This window comes from Buteo buteo, chromosome 22, assembly GCF_964188355.1.
Source record: "Buteo buteo chromosome 22, bButBut1.hap1.1, whole genome shotgun sequence".
NCBI classification, from domain to species: Eukaryota; Metazoa; Chordata; class Aves; order Accipitriformes; family Accipitridae; genus Buteo; species Buteo buteo.
The window spans coordinates 25,485,229-25,502,821 of record NC_134192.1 but is presented as its reverse complement, the minus strand read 5'-3'; the positions used below and the strand labels follow the sequence as shown (position 1 = coordinate 25,502,821).

General features: G+C 47.4%; 1 protein-coding gene across 3 annotated transcripts in view; it reads right to left on the bottom strand.

Annotated features, from left to right (window-relative positions):
* The window catches only part of LOC142043054 (rho GTPase-activating protein 20-like), a 39,057-nt gene extending 27,810 nt beyond the window's left edge, over positions 1-11,247 (bottom strand). Inside the window, exons 1-2 of one of the 3 annotated variants that reach the window (XM_075053729.1) lie at positions 11,104-11,247; positions 7,529-7,628 (exon numbers count right to left, since the gene is read on the bottom strand). The gene's annotated coding sequence lies outside the window, so the exon portion shown is untranslated. Of the gene's footprint in view, positions 1-7,528; positions 7,629-9,807; positions 9,826-11,103 lie in introns of those variants that run through there. The other 2 variants (XM_075053728.1, XM_075053730.1) reach the window with 2 other exon arrangements.
* Positions 11,248-17,593: the final 6,346 nt, after the last annotated feature.

Genomic DNA, 17,593 nt, shown 5'->3' with positions numbered 1-17,593 from the left:
TCATGACAGGCATTGTTAACCAGCTTCCTTCCAGCTCACTGCCAGGTGGCCAGGCCAGCATGACCTGACAGGGAGAAGGGAGAAAACTCCAAAATGGAGCAGGCCCTCCTAAAAACATGCTCTTTATGAACCACCTTCCGAGAGGAGCAGCTGCTTCCCACAAGGCCCCCCCAGCCCGAGACCTCCCCTGCCTCCCACTGCCCTGGGCACCCAGCACAAGCTAACCCCACCAACAGTCCCAGGGGAACCTGGCCTTGAGTGGTGGGCTGCAAACACCCCCCACTCTGACACTTGTCATGAGGTTCCAGGGGCATGCATGGAGGGGAGGGGAGACAGGAGGACAGGGGGTTGTGACAAACCTTGCTGAGTACCACTAGGACTGAGCAGAGTCCAGCAAAGACAACCAGATCCTCAGCTAGGGTAAATCGGTGTTGATCCACTACATTCCATAGCAGCTTTACACACATATAATGTTGGGAAAGAGCCAGGCCAAGGTCACTGAACTTTCAGGGCAAGTTTTATATACTGCTTGTATAGCAACATACTGAATCTAGCTAGGATTGTAGCATGAAATATGTATAGAATGAACTATTTTAGTATAAGAGCCTTGTGTCTCTGCTGCTGGAGTAATACGAATAATTACCCTGGTGGAGCACTAGTTTGAAAGGTTTGCTAAGTAACAGAGCTGTTCAAACATTAGATGTCTGTAGAAGACATCTAGAAATCATGCTATGCCTAAAAATGTCATCTCTAGAAGTGCAGTGCCTATTGACTTTAGAAAACAGGCACAATGATGTGCACAGACGCACTAGTAGTGCCTGTGCCGCGTGCTGTAAAGGCGTGAAGCTGAGGGGGTGAGTCTGCAGATGTAGACAGTGAGACACTCAGGAGATGAAAACATTCTTGAAAGGATTGATCTGACAGAGGTGGAACTGATCTGACAGAGGTGTGAAGTTTGCCTACAGAGCCTGACTCTGCTCGGGGCAGAGAGCTCGGAACAGCTGCGGCTGTGGATAACACTCCTAGAGGTGCAGCAGGCCAGGCACCCCAAGACACCAGATGGGCCTTTTGCCCCTACGCAGAATAGCCAGGAGAAGATGAAGCAGGCTACGGTATCCAGTTCACAGCACTCATATGCCAGCCGTGCCAGCAGGTTTCTCATCCCAGGGACAGAAATGTCTTTGGCAGCTGTAGGAGCAGCTCCACGCATTGTGCTGCGACACCACCCCATTCCCAGCTCCCAACCAGCTGCCACGTGAGCATCCCTGCGGTACACGAGGCCTTTGTGGCTGCTCTAGAGACATTTCAGGGCAGGTAATTAAGGGAAGAGAAGCAAACCCTACGTGTCTAGAGGAATGCCCACCACTGTATGTGCCCCTGAGCAGGTGGCCAACGGAGGAGCTCTGTCGGGACCATAATTAGCTGCCAGTGCAGCCAGGGGACTGAGACAGCCTGTTTCCGAGACAGTGGTGGCCTTAGCAAAGTGACTTTCTGCTTTTCCCTCTGTATAACTATTGTGCTTCACCATGACATCTTCCAGCTGATGGGCTCTAAAACACATTACAGCCATTATTCAACCAAGCTCTTCCTTACTCTTATCCCATACATGTCTACTCCAGCTTCTAAGTAACTGCTTGGAAAATGGAGAAACTGAGGCTCAGAATGGATATTTAAGTAACATACCCTCAGTGATGCAGAAAAGCAATGGCAGAGCTAGGCTTGGAAGCTAGGTCTTCCTTCTGGAAGAGGTCTAAGCTAGGTGTCCTTTCTCAAATTATAAGGTATGCTCCCCCAGAGTCATTGTTGCAACACTTTCATTGTGAAAACAAGACAGACACAGTTCTTGCCCTGGGAGCTTATCCAAAAGCACAGACCAACAACATCTGTGAGCAGACAGAATCAGACCAGATCAAATCTCATGGAATATTACCAGGAATTCCTGATACCTAAACATTTGCCATCATCTACCTGTCTGAAGAAACAGATCCCTTTGCTACCACTAGGGCTACAAGAAGCTTTTCCGCAACACAGATGACTCACCCCACCTAATAAGGAGCAGTATTAACTGCTCATGCAGCCCAATTAACACTATGCTAACTGCCCTATGCCTCCTGCCACCCTGAGACTCTGGCAGTCCATTCTGTTTTCTGGCTAATGCAACCCTGTTCCAATCCCTCCAACCTCATTTTTCCATATTCCTTCATGCTAGGTAAGGACATGTGTGTCTGTCCATTTATATTTTAATAGTTCACACTACTTTTTGCATAGGATGAAAATTCAGTGCCCAGAAGAGAGGAAAAAAAAGTGCAGCTGTTTTACGAGCTCTTTGGGGTAAATTTTGCCAGCACAGGCATATGGTAAAGCAGTAACATTTCCTTGCAAATGCTACAGAGAATCTTTAACTCTCCTGCCACCACTTTAACCCTTTGAATTCCTTAAGATCCATAATTAGCCTAATTAATCAGAGGAAGAAGTCTAAAATCATGTTGGGTGGCCACAGCCCGCAATTTTATTTGTGGATGCGAGTCCCTTCAGAGAGACAGGGCAGGGTTTAATGTGAGCTCAGAGCTAAGAAACTTGGTGTAAATATTTATCTGAGCCGTTTTACACAAGTTCATCTTCCCATGTTGTTTCACTAATTGCTTCCCTCTCCCTTACTGCTAAAACGCAGCTCCAAACATTTCTTAAAATATGCAGAGCCTGATGGCAGTAAATCAGTTTGCAAGGACACACTTTGAAACATTTCCTTTTCCTTCCAAGAAATGGAGCCCTGCTGGTTTATTTTAAAATGTCCCATATAAGGGGGACTGGGAGAAACAATTCTCAGCTGCCAAAGGCCGAGTGGGTTTTCCACTCGGAGGTGGCTGGGGATTAGTTTGACTCACACTAATCTGTTCCATGCCACATTTTTTCCCTGCTCCCATGGATTACTTGCGCCTGCAGGGCCTGCCTTCCTTGGGAGCCTCGAACAACATCAACAGTGACAGTGGATGGCAATGAGAGAGGATGTTCTGAAAAGCACAAAGGGGACTGCTGTCTCACAGAGCACCAGAGGTCTTCCCAACTGAAGTGGGTCTTTCTGAACAGCTGATGTAATGTTCCATTTTCTTAAATGACACTGGGCTGGACCCCAAATCAGGACACTTGGAAGTTGTCAAGGCTTGGGTCTGTGTTTCTGGCTGCTGAAGACAGCCTTGCCCACGTGGCACTGTCCCCCACCAGCAAGGAGTATCCCTGCCTGGGGATGAGCACAAGGGTTTTGTCCCCTGATACGGCACTGCCCGGGGTCCTAAAACAAACTGACACTGTCAACTGTCACTCAAGCACCAGGAGAGGTACCTGAGAAAGAGCCCAAAAGCTTTAAGCAGGAAGACAAAGCCACAGCTCCTGTTCATCAGCTGTGCCCCAGTAAACACTTGTGTGCCTACCTGGAGCTCTGTGCTTCCTCACTGCAGCAATCCAGTACTGGGCAGAGAGGTGAAAACTGATGAATACAAGAATAAAAAAAAATCCTGCTATTTCCAAGCCTCAGCCCACTGATACAGTGTTGGTGGACAGAATCTGCGAAAATTATGAGCAACTGCTGCTGAAAACACCCATGGGTGGCCTTTTCTCTGCAAATCTGAAGGATCAGCAGGAGGGGGCATGTCTACGTATTCTAGGACAACAACCAAAAAAGCACTGCAAGAAAAACACTTACTGCCAGTGAGATGATTATTAGCCATCACCTTCAACATGATGAGGCTCTGAGGCTCTGAACATCTGAAGGGTGCACTCGGACAAAGTCTTTTTTGCATCGATATCAATTTGAAAAACTCTGAGTAACACAAATGCAAGTCTATTCTCTTGTAGCCAGCACAGCAAATTGCTAATTGATGGAAACTGAAGAGATCAATAAATATTGATGTCAATTTAGAAATACTTCTGTACTTCGTACTTCTGGCCTGGAGAGAAACTAACAGCAGTTAGAGGAAGCACTTCCCCTTTCTAGTACTCACACAGGAGGCCAAGAGCGATGGGAAAACTAAAACCTTGTTTTGTAAAATTTCTTCACCTTTTCCTGGAGGTCCCGGTGGTTTGGTTGCAATTCTGATCTCCAGGGCTGAGTAAATTTGAAATATTTGCTGACAATGGATTAGACTAAACAGCTGCTGCCTTTTGGGATTTTCCTGCAATGCTTATTCCCATAGTGAAAACCTACTGCAACAGATTCCCCCTGTATGATTTGACGGAACTTTATAGCGGGACTCTTTCCTCATGCTTTTCCTTCCTTTGAACCAATGCTGAAAGCTACCCCAGGAACCACTTACGAGAAATTCTTGCCTCTATAGCTCTAAAGAAAACCTCTACATAGCTCTACACACATAGAGGGTCTCTGGCACCAAGCTGCAGCATGCTCTGATTATGAGCATAGCATCAAACAATTATGGGGTGACTACTGATAAGACTCATGTGGGAAATAAGTGGGGGCACACTTTTATAAAGCCCTTTAAACCATTTAACTCAGGCTGGTACTTTGGGGCAGAAGTTTCTGTTGTAAAGTTGGATGTATATATAACATTGGAAGGAAACTTGCTGGGTTTCACAGTATAAAAATCCATCACTGAGGCCAAAGTAAATTAAGAATCATGCTCTTTCTTTAAAAATGCAAATAAATAGTTCACTGAATTGAGCTTTGGCAAAATGAAAAACTTGCAGAGCAGCCAAAGCTGAGGAACAGAAAAATGTAACACATTCCTTCGTGTCTTTAAAATAACCCCCTTCTCTTCCCCTCTCTTGGTTCAAAACTCCTCCTCCTGCCATATTAAAAATTAAAAACTCATAGACATCTGGGTCTGCCCAGCTACAGAATTACTTCAGCCTTTCCAAAGCAGGGCCTCTGAGCTTCAGTGTGCTGGTCCAGCCCCTGCTAGGGCCCAGATTAACTACCAGTGCATGAAATCCACTCGGTGTGTGATACAAGGAGATATAAACTGCACAAGGAAGAGAAAGTGTAAACTACAGTTGATGAGGCAGTAACGCTTCAGGTCCACTGAGCAGACGGCGCACCTAGGCTTGAATGCTGTGTTATGAATCCTCACCTCTCCCTGGACACACATCCAGTGCAAGCTGCTAAGTTGCTAGTGGTCCACCAACACGCCCCCGACAGAGACTGACCAGACACTCAACACCTTTATACCTGCCTTGGCTTTCTCTTAGGGATAGAAGCAGGCTTGTTTCCAAGCCAGCTTCCCCCAGCCCTAATGCAAACACGTGCATGAATTGTGCTCCCCTAGAAAGGTCCTGAGTTCCTACCTTACGGACGATGTTGCTGCAGGCAGAGGGTTGGTGCGTGACCCCATCCTCTCCAGCAGGTAACTGCCAGCAGCCTTTGCTGCCTGTGAGTTTAAGTACCTAGTGCATGTTGCAAGTCTGGTGTTTCTCATCTATTTACAATGACTAAATCATTTTATTTGCAGCTTGGCCATGGAAAAGACCTTGAAAAGAGGCAGCTCTGTGCATCTGGATTTCATTAGAGCTGAACATTAATCCCTTTATGCCTTATAAGCATCCTGTTAGCATTATACAGGCTTGGGGTTGTTAAATGGCATTCTCAGAGCTGGCTGGCTGAAAAATAGGTTAATCAACAGCACCTCTGCTAGCACACACACCATGAAAGGCATTTTCCTCTTTCTGTTGCTTGCTCATCTGCCTGTCAGCATCAGGATGGGTAACACACACTGATTAGTAACACTCACTGCTGAGCTCCTCCTCAAAACTCATAGGTTTGTGCTGAATTGTAGGATTTAATCCCATAGAATTTTGCAGTTGATGGAAACAAAAAATAGGCATCCCAGCCTCAAATGAGAATCCAAACATCATGAATTTCAGTGGAGCTGCAAGTCTAAAGTTACACAAGATGGGCAAATAAAAGTAGACTTTGGCTTAAACAATTGCACTTTTTTTGCCAGTTTTTGGAGTTGCAGGAAGACATTAAGGGTTGAACAGTGACAGAGGCCAAGAGAGAGACATCGCTGAGCAGCTGGGCAAAGGTCAAGAATGGAAAGGCAGGCAGGAGCAGCATTGCGAGCTGAGCCCATGTAAAAAAGAAGGTGTGAAGGAGGGGCCTGAAAACACAGCCTGAAGAGCTGCCAGTGGGCTGAGAAACGGAAGGAGAGAAGCTAATCATGGAGGATGAAGAGCTCAGCGACCACATAACCTGGAGGCTAGAGGATAGTTTGCCAAGTGAGGCTAACAAAGAAATATGCACATTCTTATTGTAAAAAGCTGTTGCTATGAACCAATGCAAGTCAAGTTGTGTGGCCTTAAATAACATGTCCCAGTTCTGTTGATGGCATGAGAGGTGGAAAAAGATAAGCAGTGGAATCAAACTATTCACATTAAGTTCCTAAACCGAGGCTGTTATAATTATTCCATAGGAGCAACTGCTGCAAGCTACCGCAGAAACTTGTAGATGAGCCAAGGAGAACAATTAAGGCAGAAAAAATCTTGTTCCACTGCAGTCAATGACAAAATGCCAGTGCTTTGCAGAGGCTAGGATTTATAAGAGTGGGTACAGCATCTCCAATGAACCAGATAAAGGCTAGATAGCATAATGACTCTTCATATCCCACGCAAGGGCACATGCTGGCATCAAGGAGGTGTTTTTGCTCTGTAGGACAGAGGGGCAGAAAGGAGGCACTGCCACACAGAGATTGCCCCTTCTCCTGGGAGCACCCAGCCTGCGCCAGCAGCGGGGACAGCAAGTGGCCATGGCGCTTCTCGGAGATGTCACTCTCTGTGCCTCCATTTCTGGTGCAGCCTGAAGGGGCAGGCAGTGGAAAACTCTGAGAAACATTCTATTTAAAGACACTTATTCTGATTCATATATTACTTCCCGCCTTCATTTCTCCCAGTATTTCTTTTTCACTTTTGCCTTAACCTCTAAAGGAACTAGTGCAAAAACTGTATCAGCTGAAACTAGACCAAATATAGGACATGTTATGGGGTACGGACAACCCCAAAGGCTTCCTAATGTGTCCCTTTACACCTCATTTCCCATTACCTGGGTTTAACACACAGTTATGTGTAAACTAATACCTCCTGTCATGGGAGATATTTTTGTGGGCCTTTGATAAATACTTTATAATTTGATAGAACCTTTCCAGTTTTGAGGTGTTCAGAGCAGAAAACAATTGTCCAGCAAGATTTACAGAAGAGCTACATAGATGGAATTTATATTTTCCATCACTTGGCTGTTAGTCCCTATAGGTTTTATTAATTTTCAGGTAATTAATTGTCCTGAGACTGAATAGTAGCCTCTTCATTTGCTCTCCCTATGCAAGCACACGTGCACATATCACATCTGCATGCACATACACAAAGCTCTTTGGCTGAAAAATTTCCCAATAGAGGCAGCACGCAACTTCAAAACCAAACCAAAACAAGCCTTTCAAAAGGAATTATGAAAAATAAGTTTTAAATCACAAAAACATCCTGTTTTGCTTCAGCTTCTCTCTCGCATGCCACAAGCTGGACTCCACCCTACCTGTTTTCAGAGGGGCTAACTATGGGCGCCAGGTTTTGGAAACTTTCATGTCCTTATCTGTCCTGCCATTTGCTCTCAGGGGAACATGAGGAGGGCAGCGCTGTGGAGACAAGAAACGAGGAGTTGATCCCCTGCGCCCATGTGCACCCATCCCTGTGGCAGCCCTTTTTACCACAGCTCTAAGATCCCTCAGGAGAAAATGCAGAGAAGTGGAAGATGAACAGAAGTGGGTTTTATTGGTTTTCAGTTTTGTTTTGTTTTTTTCAATCACAGTGACTGCCAGTCTCAACCTCTGGCTGAAATGGAGAAGGTGCTGTTAAGCAGACTTGCTATTCGCTCTACTGGGCATAAGTACTCATATTGATGACACTTTCACAGACAAGTCAAAGGGAATATCCTGAGGAGATGCCAGGTGCAACCAGAAGCACACGGAGAGGTGGGGAGCTGGCAAGGCAGATTTCCTGCCTTAGCTGAGAAACCAGCCTTGCAGGTCAGATGTGTACCATACTTTACTTTAGTACCACCTCTAGATAACCTCTGCATGTCAGCTTCCAGCCAGAGGATACAGGTTGTCTCCTGAGCAGCACTGCCAAACGGACAATGTGCTGCGGGTGCTCCGGAGGCTGCTGGGGGTGTTCGTTTGAGATGGGCGCAGTCTGATGTAGCTCTGACCGTACGCAGCTGTAAGCAGGACACAGGCAAGGAACAGCGTGAGTGGCTAAGTGCTGCTGTAGGTGTTTTTGGAGATGCGTGTATTTGGATCTGCTGGGGAGCCACTTGCTATGGTGGTGGCACTAGCAAGGGTGGAAGAGCGAGTAATATGTGGATGAGGGTGAACAGAACAAATACAGGAGTCTGGGGGTGTTTGTGAGGCTGCTGGCATGACAGAGGGTGAAACAGCAGAGGGGTGGTGAACCTGTGGCAGGCAGGAAGGTGTGAGTACCATGTGCTAGTGTAATGCTGTCCGTGAGGGACTAGGAACAGATACACAAGAAGGATCTATGCATCAGAGCCACAAATCAGAATCTTCCATACTATATATTACACGCAGGAGAGGATCTGAGATCCTTCATGGCTAGTCATGAAAAATGAACATCCACTACATCTTCAGGCTAATTAAGAGAAATTGTATCAATGGTACATTCCTCAACGTCTCCCATACCTATGAAGGAAAATCAGTCTGACTACACAGATGCGCAAGTCACATCCCCTCGTTACAACCTAAAGGAGTTCTAGCCCCTGGAGCTGGCTCCTCTGCAAAGACAAGGCCACACACTTCCATTTCTGGGGCTAGTCTAGCTGAATTATAATGAACAAAGGTGAAGCACCAAGAAGAGTAAACGGTCGCTTCTGCAAACACCAAGCTCACCTAGACCAGAGCCACATTAAGCAATCTACATGTGGGTTCAGTCAAAACCTAAAGTGCAGCAGCACTTAAAGACAGGTCAAGAGGAAGGAACTGTGTGCAGTGCTGTTGATGGAAAGACCTTCACTGACCACCACTGAGAGTCTGCAGGGGAGGCAGAGACTATAATTACATCTCCATGGCTAGAGACACCTATTCAAAATTAGGTTATGTACCCATCCAAAGTGTGGTATTGTGTTTGATAGGGATTCCCTGAAGCAGCTGACTCTCAGAAAATGCAAATCTTTTTAAACCAATAAACTTTAATATTTGTTTTCCTCTGGAAAAGAATCTATGTTAATTTTTAAAACAGCACTAGAGGGCGTTAAATAAACAGGCTTCCCAGTCAAGCTAACTGCCTGTACAGGCAGTGAGATCTTTGAGAAAACTGTTTAGTTGCAAACCTTGGGGGGAAGGTTTAAAAGGTCTATGCATATCAAAACGGCCTCCTGACCACTTTCTCTCTGGCTCACAAACTAAATGCTTTACTTGTCTTTAGGTGTGCCCTGGAGGGCACCAGCCCAGGGGCCCAGGAAGCGTACCCAGGAACTTCCCTGCAGCTGGGCATGAGCTGTGCCAGGTCTCAGCAAGTCGTTGGGCAGCTGCCCCATGACCAGGAACACCACCATTTACAAACAGCCTATCAAGTACAAGTGGCTTAATCATCTTCAAGTCATGCTGGACAAACTGATGACCAGATCCTTGAAGAAATGACTGGGAAGGCTGAGGTACAGTGCCTGGTGGTGCTCTATCCATCCTGGGGAATACAACCCACGTAGGAGCTCCCTGCTCCTGCAGAAGCAGGTGTCTGTGGACCTGCTGCTCTGCCTGTGCAAGCTACCAACCAGCTGTGATGTTGAGGCAAAGAACATACTGTTAAAGGCCCTCATTTTCCATCTCTGCAGGTAACGTAGAGTCAGCACATCACAGCAACACTTTGTCCACGTTACACAAAGGCATCAGCAGAGAGAGGTCTGTTAGGAAAAAGAACGTTACGGAATGTTCTAAATGTAGAAGAAGATGGGAAGGCAAAGGGAAAAAGAGACACCTCTGTCTTAGGTAGAGCCCATAGGTAAAAACTGCAAGCGTCTCTTAAGAGCTGGCAGCAAAAGCTGCAATAAAACATCACTTGGGATCATAAGGATCTCTCTGGTCGTGGGCACCCTCCAGCCCCTGGCAAGCAGTATAAGTACTACAACTAGTTGCAGATTATTTTTTTTTTTTTAACAGAACTTGCTATTTATTCCAGTGGAAACTCCCTGCAAAGAAAATAGTTCCACTCAGCTACTGTTTGTTTTGGGTGATTTGTTTGAGAATTTCAAACTGGCATTTTGAACAATGTTTACAGTTTTCCCTCTTATTTTCCATTATTTCAGGCTAACCCCACGCTAATATGATATTCTATTGTTTGTTCTGTTGCATTTAAAAAAATCTCCAAGGGCAGCTGCCCATTCAGTCCAGACTGAGCATCTCTTCCCCACCAGCGTGCTCCCTGCTCTGCCGGAGCGAGTGCCACATGCTTCACTCACTCCAGACGAGACTGCAGTTTCCCCTGGCGAGTCTCAAAACACGAGGCAGTAACAGAAGGTCTGCTTTGCCTGTCACGGTGCCCTGGCATGAATGCAACTAAGGCGCACTTGACGCATCTCCTGGAATGACAGCGGGATGCAAAAGCGCTGGGATCCTGCCACCACTCTGGGACAGCGACTCGGGGAATACGCCTCAAGCAAAGCAGCTCCGAGAGCCCCGTGCTGCAGAGATTCCCAGGTCATCTCCTTCCTGACCCACTCCAAAGCCAGGCGGGTCCCCGCCTCGGGGACCACCGACTCCCCCCCCGCCTCGCCTCCCTCCCGCGGCCGGGCCGACGAGACCCGCCACCCCCGCCTCCTCCCGGGGGGGGCAGCGGTCGCTCCCCACCACTCGCCCCGCCGACCCTCCGGCTTCCCCGGCGCCGGCGGCTGAGCGACGCGGCCGCCGACGCGCGGCACCCCCGGGGGCTGTGCGGGAGGCCCCCGCGACAAGCGGGCAGCTCTGCGGAAGGGCACGAAGAGACGCCCCCTCCCCTCCCCGCGGCGCGGCGCGGCCCCTCCGGGGGTGCCGGCGGCAGACGCCCCCTCCCCGCAGCGCAGCCCCGGAGGAAGGAGAGCGGCGGCGCCGCCGCGGTACTTGCCTGGCCCCGCGCGGAGCCCGCGGCGCAGCTCGGGGCGCGGCCGCGGTGTCATGCCCGCGGCCGAGGCGCGGTGCGGCGCATGGCTGGCGGCGGCGGCGACCGGCGAGTGGGCTCGGCGCCGGGCTCGGGGCCGGCGGCCCTGCCCGGCCGGGCGGGGCGGGGCGGGGCGGCACCAGCCGGACGGCTCCGCCCGGCGCGGGGGCCCCGCCGGCCATTGGCTGAGCGCGGGGCCGGGCGGGGCCGGGCGGGGCGGGGCGGGGCGGCGGCGCCCCCTGTCGGCGCGGGGCTGCGGCTCCGCTCGGCCCGGCCGGAGCTGGTGGAGGCGGGAGACCGGGATGGGCGCCCGGTCGGCGCCCGCCGGCCCGCCCGTCCGTCCCTCACGCCCCGGGGAACACCCCGGCCTGCAGCAGGGCGAGGTCCGCCGGCGCTTCCAGCCTGGGCTCCCTCCCGGGAGACTCCGCCCGGGAGGGCGGAGGGGGGAGATTGGCCCGGCGGCCGGACGGTCCGGGCTCCTCCTGCCTGGGGGGGGAACAGGTCTCCCTGCCTGCTCGCCTGGGGGTCCTCTGAGCCTTGGGGAGAGAAGGGGCGCGGAAAGTGGCTTGTGCTGGGGGAAGAGGGCAGGACCTGCTGGTGGAGAATCGGCGTTTCTGTGCAGGGTTTAAGCGCGGGTGGGTGCAGGCTAGGAAACTGCAAAGCAAAGCAAACCTGGCATGGAAGGGGGCTCGGTAGATTTGCTCTCTGCCCCCGGTGGTGCAGAACCTCACTTTCCACGGTGGGCATCGCCCAAGAGCAGAGTCGGGGACTAAGTATGGGGAAAGAGCTACCCAGAAAGTCACGCTACAAGATAGCTTTTCTGGGCAAACTCAGTGGAAAAGCCAAGAACTGGCGGGACCTGAGATGGTCATGCTTTTGTTCTGGAAAGCAGTTGTTCCTGCAAGTCAGGGCACCTGAGCAGGAGGGCACGGAAGTAACTTCATGAGGTATCGTACACACTTCCCACACCGCTTCCTACCTTCACCTGCACCTCCAGCTCTCCTGCCCCAGCTACCAGCAATGTACATACCCACCTGGTTTTCCAGCTTCTCCTAAAAGCAATCAGTTTCCCGCTTTGCCTGTGCCTGTGTCATTCCTTACACCTGTTTCCATAGAGAGCCCCCCCAAAATCTTGTCCAATTTAGCAGTCCATCCATTCCTTTGGGAAGAAGATTCTGGTTACAACTGAGTGGTAGACATCAGAGCGTTTGGGACCATCAAACTGTAGCCATTTCCTCTACATGTTGTGATCTTTTCCTGATCCTTACTCTTACTCCTTCCAGATTTATCACCTCCTTCGTTTCAAACACCCCCCTTTTTCTGCATCTTTTCTCCAACTGGACTGCAGCTTTTTGGGGAAGAGACCACAGCCTACTCAGAATACTGACTACAGTCCATAGCAATACAAACATAAAAATAATGGTGAGAAATTTTCCAATGGAACTATTTTTTTCCCCAGTGGAAAGAGCTGAACAGTTCACATTTGGGGGAAACCTGTTAGTTCTGGCTAATCTTCTGATGGAACTCAGGCGAAAGCCCACTGCAGGAAGACTTTGGCATGGACTGGTTTGCTGCCAACACAGCTCAGCTCAGCTTCTCAGCAGAAAACCTTGTTTTTCGAGAGCCTGTGAGGACAGGCCAGGTCAGTTATCTGGGGGCTGGTCAGATGCTGGAGGCTTTGTGAGTGGGGCTCCTACTTTCAAGGAAAGTATCTGATGTCTGGCATCTGCATTGGAAGACTAAGGGTCTGTGAGAATGATGTCTCCAGGAGGGGCTTGTCTCTGTGCTGGGAGTCCTGATGGCTTACAGAAATGGACATAAATACTGCCAGAGCTACTGCTGCTACATTAACCAGGTGCTGCTGCCATTCAGTGTCCTGGGGTTCCTGGTCAGGTAGAAATTCCAGACATTAATTCCATAATTCTACCATGATTGCTGGACAGAAATTACTATGGAAAGCAATTAAAGCATCCACTGACAAGGTACATTCCTCTGAAATTATTCCTACAACTCCCCCTGTATTGACAAACCCCATGATTGCAGCACATTTCACAGGATCACAAATAACCTGCTGTGGCAGTCACCCAACTTTCCATTCTTCTGTGCCTCTCATGGAGAAGTTGGTACCCATTTGCCCTCCCTGCTATGTGAAGAAAACGCATGTGCCATGTTCACCACACTGTGATAGAGCCAATGGAAAAGAAACACAGTGGGTCTTAAAGGGAGTATTAGTAAAAGAGAAAAGATGTTTAGTACTGCAGATCCTTGTTTTGGAAAGATTTCCAGATTAGCCTATTGCTTTTTCCTTTCTAATCAGTATGAGGTGAATATTTGTGGGAAGCCATAATTTATCACCAGTTTTGCTAGACCTTTCAGCATTTTTTGTATGCCCTGACAAAGCCTGTATTGTTCCCCTTTGTATCCCTCTTCTCTTATTAAATATCTGCTTTGAACATTTTGTCACTTATCTGCTATGGGTTTTTTACCTTAATCTCTTTTTTCTTTTTTTTTTTTTTTAATATTTTTTTTTTTATTTTAAGCAATTCTTCCTGCATCATGGAAGGTAGCAGACAGATGACCTTGCAAGGGGAACTTGTGGTGCACCCACAATGCAGGTTGAACACATGGGCTTCTCCCATATCATCCTTCTTTCATGCTTGACCCTAGGAGGAGAGTCACTATCTCATTTTGGGAAAGGCTTGCTTACCATCCTTACTATATTTGTTTGACCTCTTCTTTGATCTTTCTGCAAGGAAGCCAGTTAATGGCAATTGTGCTAATAGATTTTATCACGAAGTTATTCATTAGTGTTACTATAATGTACAGGGCTGAAATTTTTTGAAAGAGCCCCCTAAGCAGGGGCTTAAGTCCCACTGAAAGTTAAGAGTAACAGCTAAAGCCAGTAGGCACTCTGTTAAGTTCTTACTCCAAGATTTTTAAAGCTCCTGTCATGGGAATGTTTTGCCATCATAAACAGAGTTGAGAGGTATGTAAATGCCCTCAGAGACTAGCCCAAACTCCTTGCAGTCCTCCATTACTGGCGGTGCTTAAAGTGGGATCTGCCTGGGTGGCTGTCTCACAGGCTGAAGTATCTGGGACCATTTATCATTGAGAAGACAGGAAAAGCAGTAGGGGCCAAGTGTATTCCCTTCCTGCCCCCCCCTCCTTTCTGTTGTTGTTGTTGTGTAGGAAGTTTCCTTTAGAAAGCTTTCTATCTGCACAGCAGGGAAGTTTTGTCTCTGTGGGGAAGTCTATTCGTGTTGAGAAAGAAGCCACTTGAGAGACTATTCCAAGGTAAACATGTACCAAGTCCAGATACTTTCACACTTCTGTCACTTTGAGAAATATCTGTGCTATAAAATCCTCTCTGGAGATGTGCTGAAAAGAATATGTTACACAGGGAGAATCTATGCTGAGATAGCTTGGTCTCTTTCACATTATAGGTTCAGTCCTGCAAACAAGTACTTAAAGCATTAAATAAACTGATGCATTTAAAAAACAAAAGTGCACCACATCTCAGTCACACAGGCAGTGTTGGAAAGTCAAGTGATTTTTGAAAACTGTAAAGAAATATGAGGAATGCTTTATTTGCCACCTGGTACACTGTGGTCTGAGCTTTGTTTTCTCTATGAGTACAAGATTTGAAAAGTTGTGATTTTTCAGTAATGACATCTCCTGTGTCTCTAAACAACTCTTACAAATTTTTTGGAACATAAGATATGTAAAAGATACTTCTGGAAAATGAAATAATAGCCCCCCTCTACCCCCCAAGTGTATGTGGTTTGTCTTTAAAAAGACAAAGCATCCATCCTCCCCCCAGCATACTTTCATGGAGAATTACAAACCATGCAGTCCCTTCTCATCAGTTCTCATTCTCCTGGGAAATACCTCAGGAGGCATTTCCTGTAAGCAAAAAGGTACAAATGGGCCAGACAAATTTAAGATTGCAAAAAATACTTGTACCTATCAGTGCTTTTCATTCGTATTTTTCCATGTCTGGTGAAGTGGATCCACATCCTGATATGGCTCTGCCCACTGCCTTGTTATAGCAACAATACTGTAAGTAAAATGGCACAGCCTTTTCCAAAGGAGCTCTCCAGGTAAAATTTCTTGAGCTTTTCTTTCCAAAGTACCTCTTTCCTAATCTAGTGAGCGGAAAAATTTTCCTTTGCAGTTGCAAGGTCCTGTGAATTCTGACTTTAACAAGACTCATATTAATTGAAAATGCTTTAGAGCCTCTAAGCTTATTACACTTCCGCTGGTAGTTTGGTGGAGTTCAGCTATGTTTCTTTATCTCCATTGCATGGGCATAGAGTTTCAGGATATCTGTCAAAAACCAAGACAACATTTCTCCTAAATTTCTGAGCAAACTTAAGACAGAGTGTCCTCTTCCCACCCCTTTGTCTCCTGCCCAAGAAATCCAAAAATGATCATTTTCTGAAGAGCAGTTAATCTTCATAAGAAAGGGCTCAGAAATAGCTTTCTGTTTTCTCAAACTAGTTTGTTTCATGGTATCACAGCAGCCATGCAGAGGATCAGATATGGAGACAGGAAATAGTTGTATCGTGCCAGGTTACAAATGCTGAGGCACTCTCTCCAAGGAGCAGAATTAGTGATATGGAATTCAGGAGGGTCATCTCTGCTTGGGTTGTCTTTGCTTGTGACTTTGTTGCTCCACTCCATCAGCTGCCTATCTTTCTGAATCACTCTGCAATGTTGTTTTTTTTTTTTCCTTTTTGAAATGTGAATACACATCAAGCATTTTTTAAAGAGACAACTGCTCCCAGCCAGTCAAATTGGCTGTGAGCCTGGATATTATAGGGAGGAATTCAGTCTTGGAAATCTGACAGCATCAATGGTCTTTAGGCCCCTGGTGTCTTTCAAAGGGGCGCTGAATATCAGTGCTCCACTGAAACAGTCTTTTCTAGGAGGGCAGCCCATTTGCAAACAGATCAAAACCAGCTTATTCCAACTGTAGCCCTTAGAGTAAGTTTTTAAAGAGCCCTTAAGAAAAAAAGACACCCCCCACCCCCCCAAAAAAAAATAAAACCCCAACAGTTGGGAATTTGTTTTCAAAAGGGCATTCAAGATAAATTCCTTCACAACTGTTATTCCAAATCATTGTGCTTTGGAAAGATGCAAACTGCGCATTATCACATGGGAGGCATCTCAGATGGACCCAATTCCACACTTCTGGCCCCATCTACATTAGAAAATAAAGAATCAGCCAAGGGATTCTGCTCCAGTGCAGTTGTTTCCTTTTCTGGTTATGGATTTGTTTCAAAACATAGTGCAGTCCAGTCCTCACCCTCCTGTGCAGGTGAGGAAGGGCTTGGAATACTTCCCTTGTTTATGGGACATGGCTGAAAACTTTGCTCTGCTGCTGTCAGGTCTCCTTGACCCTGTTGCATGAGGAACAGTGATGAGGTCTCTGTCTGACAGGAACAACTCAAACAGAGACAGGCCAGTGCTGAACAGAATTAAATTTCTCAACAGATAGGAATATTTTGTTTTATTTTTTTTTTGAGTTATTATTTGATGATGCAGAGAAACTATTTGAAAGAGTCTGCCAACACACAGGATCAACAAATAAGTTCACTGTGCTCCTCGGTTTGCTTTCCATACTACAGTGCCGCAGAAATACTACCTGAATCACGATTTGCCATGCTGCTGACATTGCTACCTACATTTGTAATGCACTGGTGTCCAGCAGTCCTAATTAGATGTTTGCTGAACAAATGTAGGCATCAGCTAAGAAACTTTTCCATGTCTAGCACTGCACTGTCAGTGAGCTGAAACCTAGGGAAGTTCCTCCTTCCCTTCAAGCATTAAGTCATAGGCTGTGGCCAAGAGCAGGAAATTGGGTTAGCTGGGGCATGTATCAGATCTGTACAAAAATCTGTGTTCCTGTGCCGTGAATTTTGATGATACCCTTTGATGTGTGAAAGCTAGCCCATCACATCCTCCCCACACAATGTCATTTAACGTGGTTGCCCGGGCTGGATCTTGTTCTCAAGCCAAAGGTTGAGCTGGCCCCTGCTATAGAAAGAATACATCCTATAGGCATTGTGTACTCCTCTCCCTGATTTACATCGTGTTTCCTTTAGCAGGGCTCGCTGGCATCCTGTTTGCCTAGTTCCTTTGTCTGCTGTAGCTTCATTCTGGGCTGAAAATACCATAAGGATGTCTGTACAATGATTTGGCATGTCTCAAGAGTATGAAGGCTACTGAAAGGAATATGTTTCCAAATGGCAGATACTCCTTTCTCTTTCCTTCCTCAGGGGCAAAAAGTCGGTTTTATAACAGCCCTTCTTGCCATAGTCCTCTTAACCACCACTTCAGGTATGCATTTCCCATGCAGTTTCCAGTCTCTGCCCTTTCTTACCCTCCGCCTGATGAGCCTTACCTCTCATGACTGACTTGCTGCTTTGTGAAAGTTTTTTTGCCCAATTAGCAA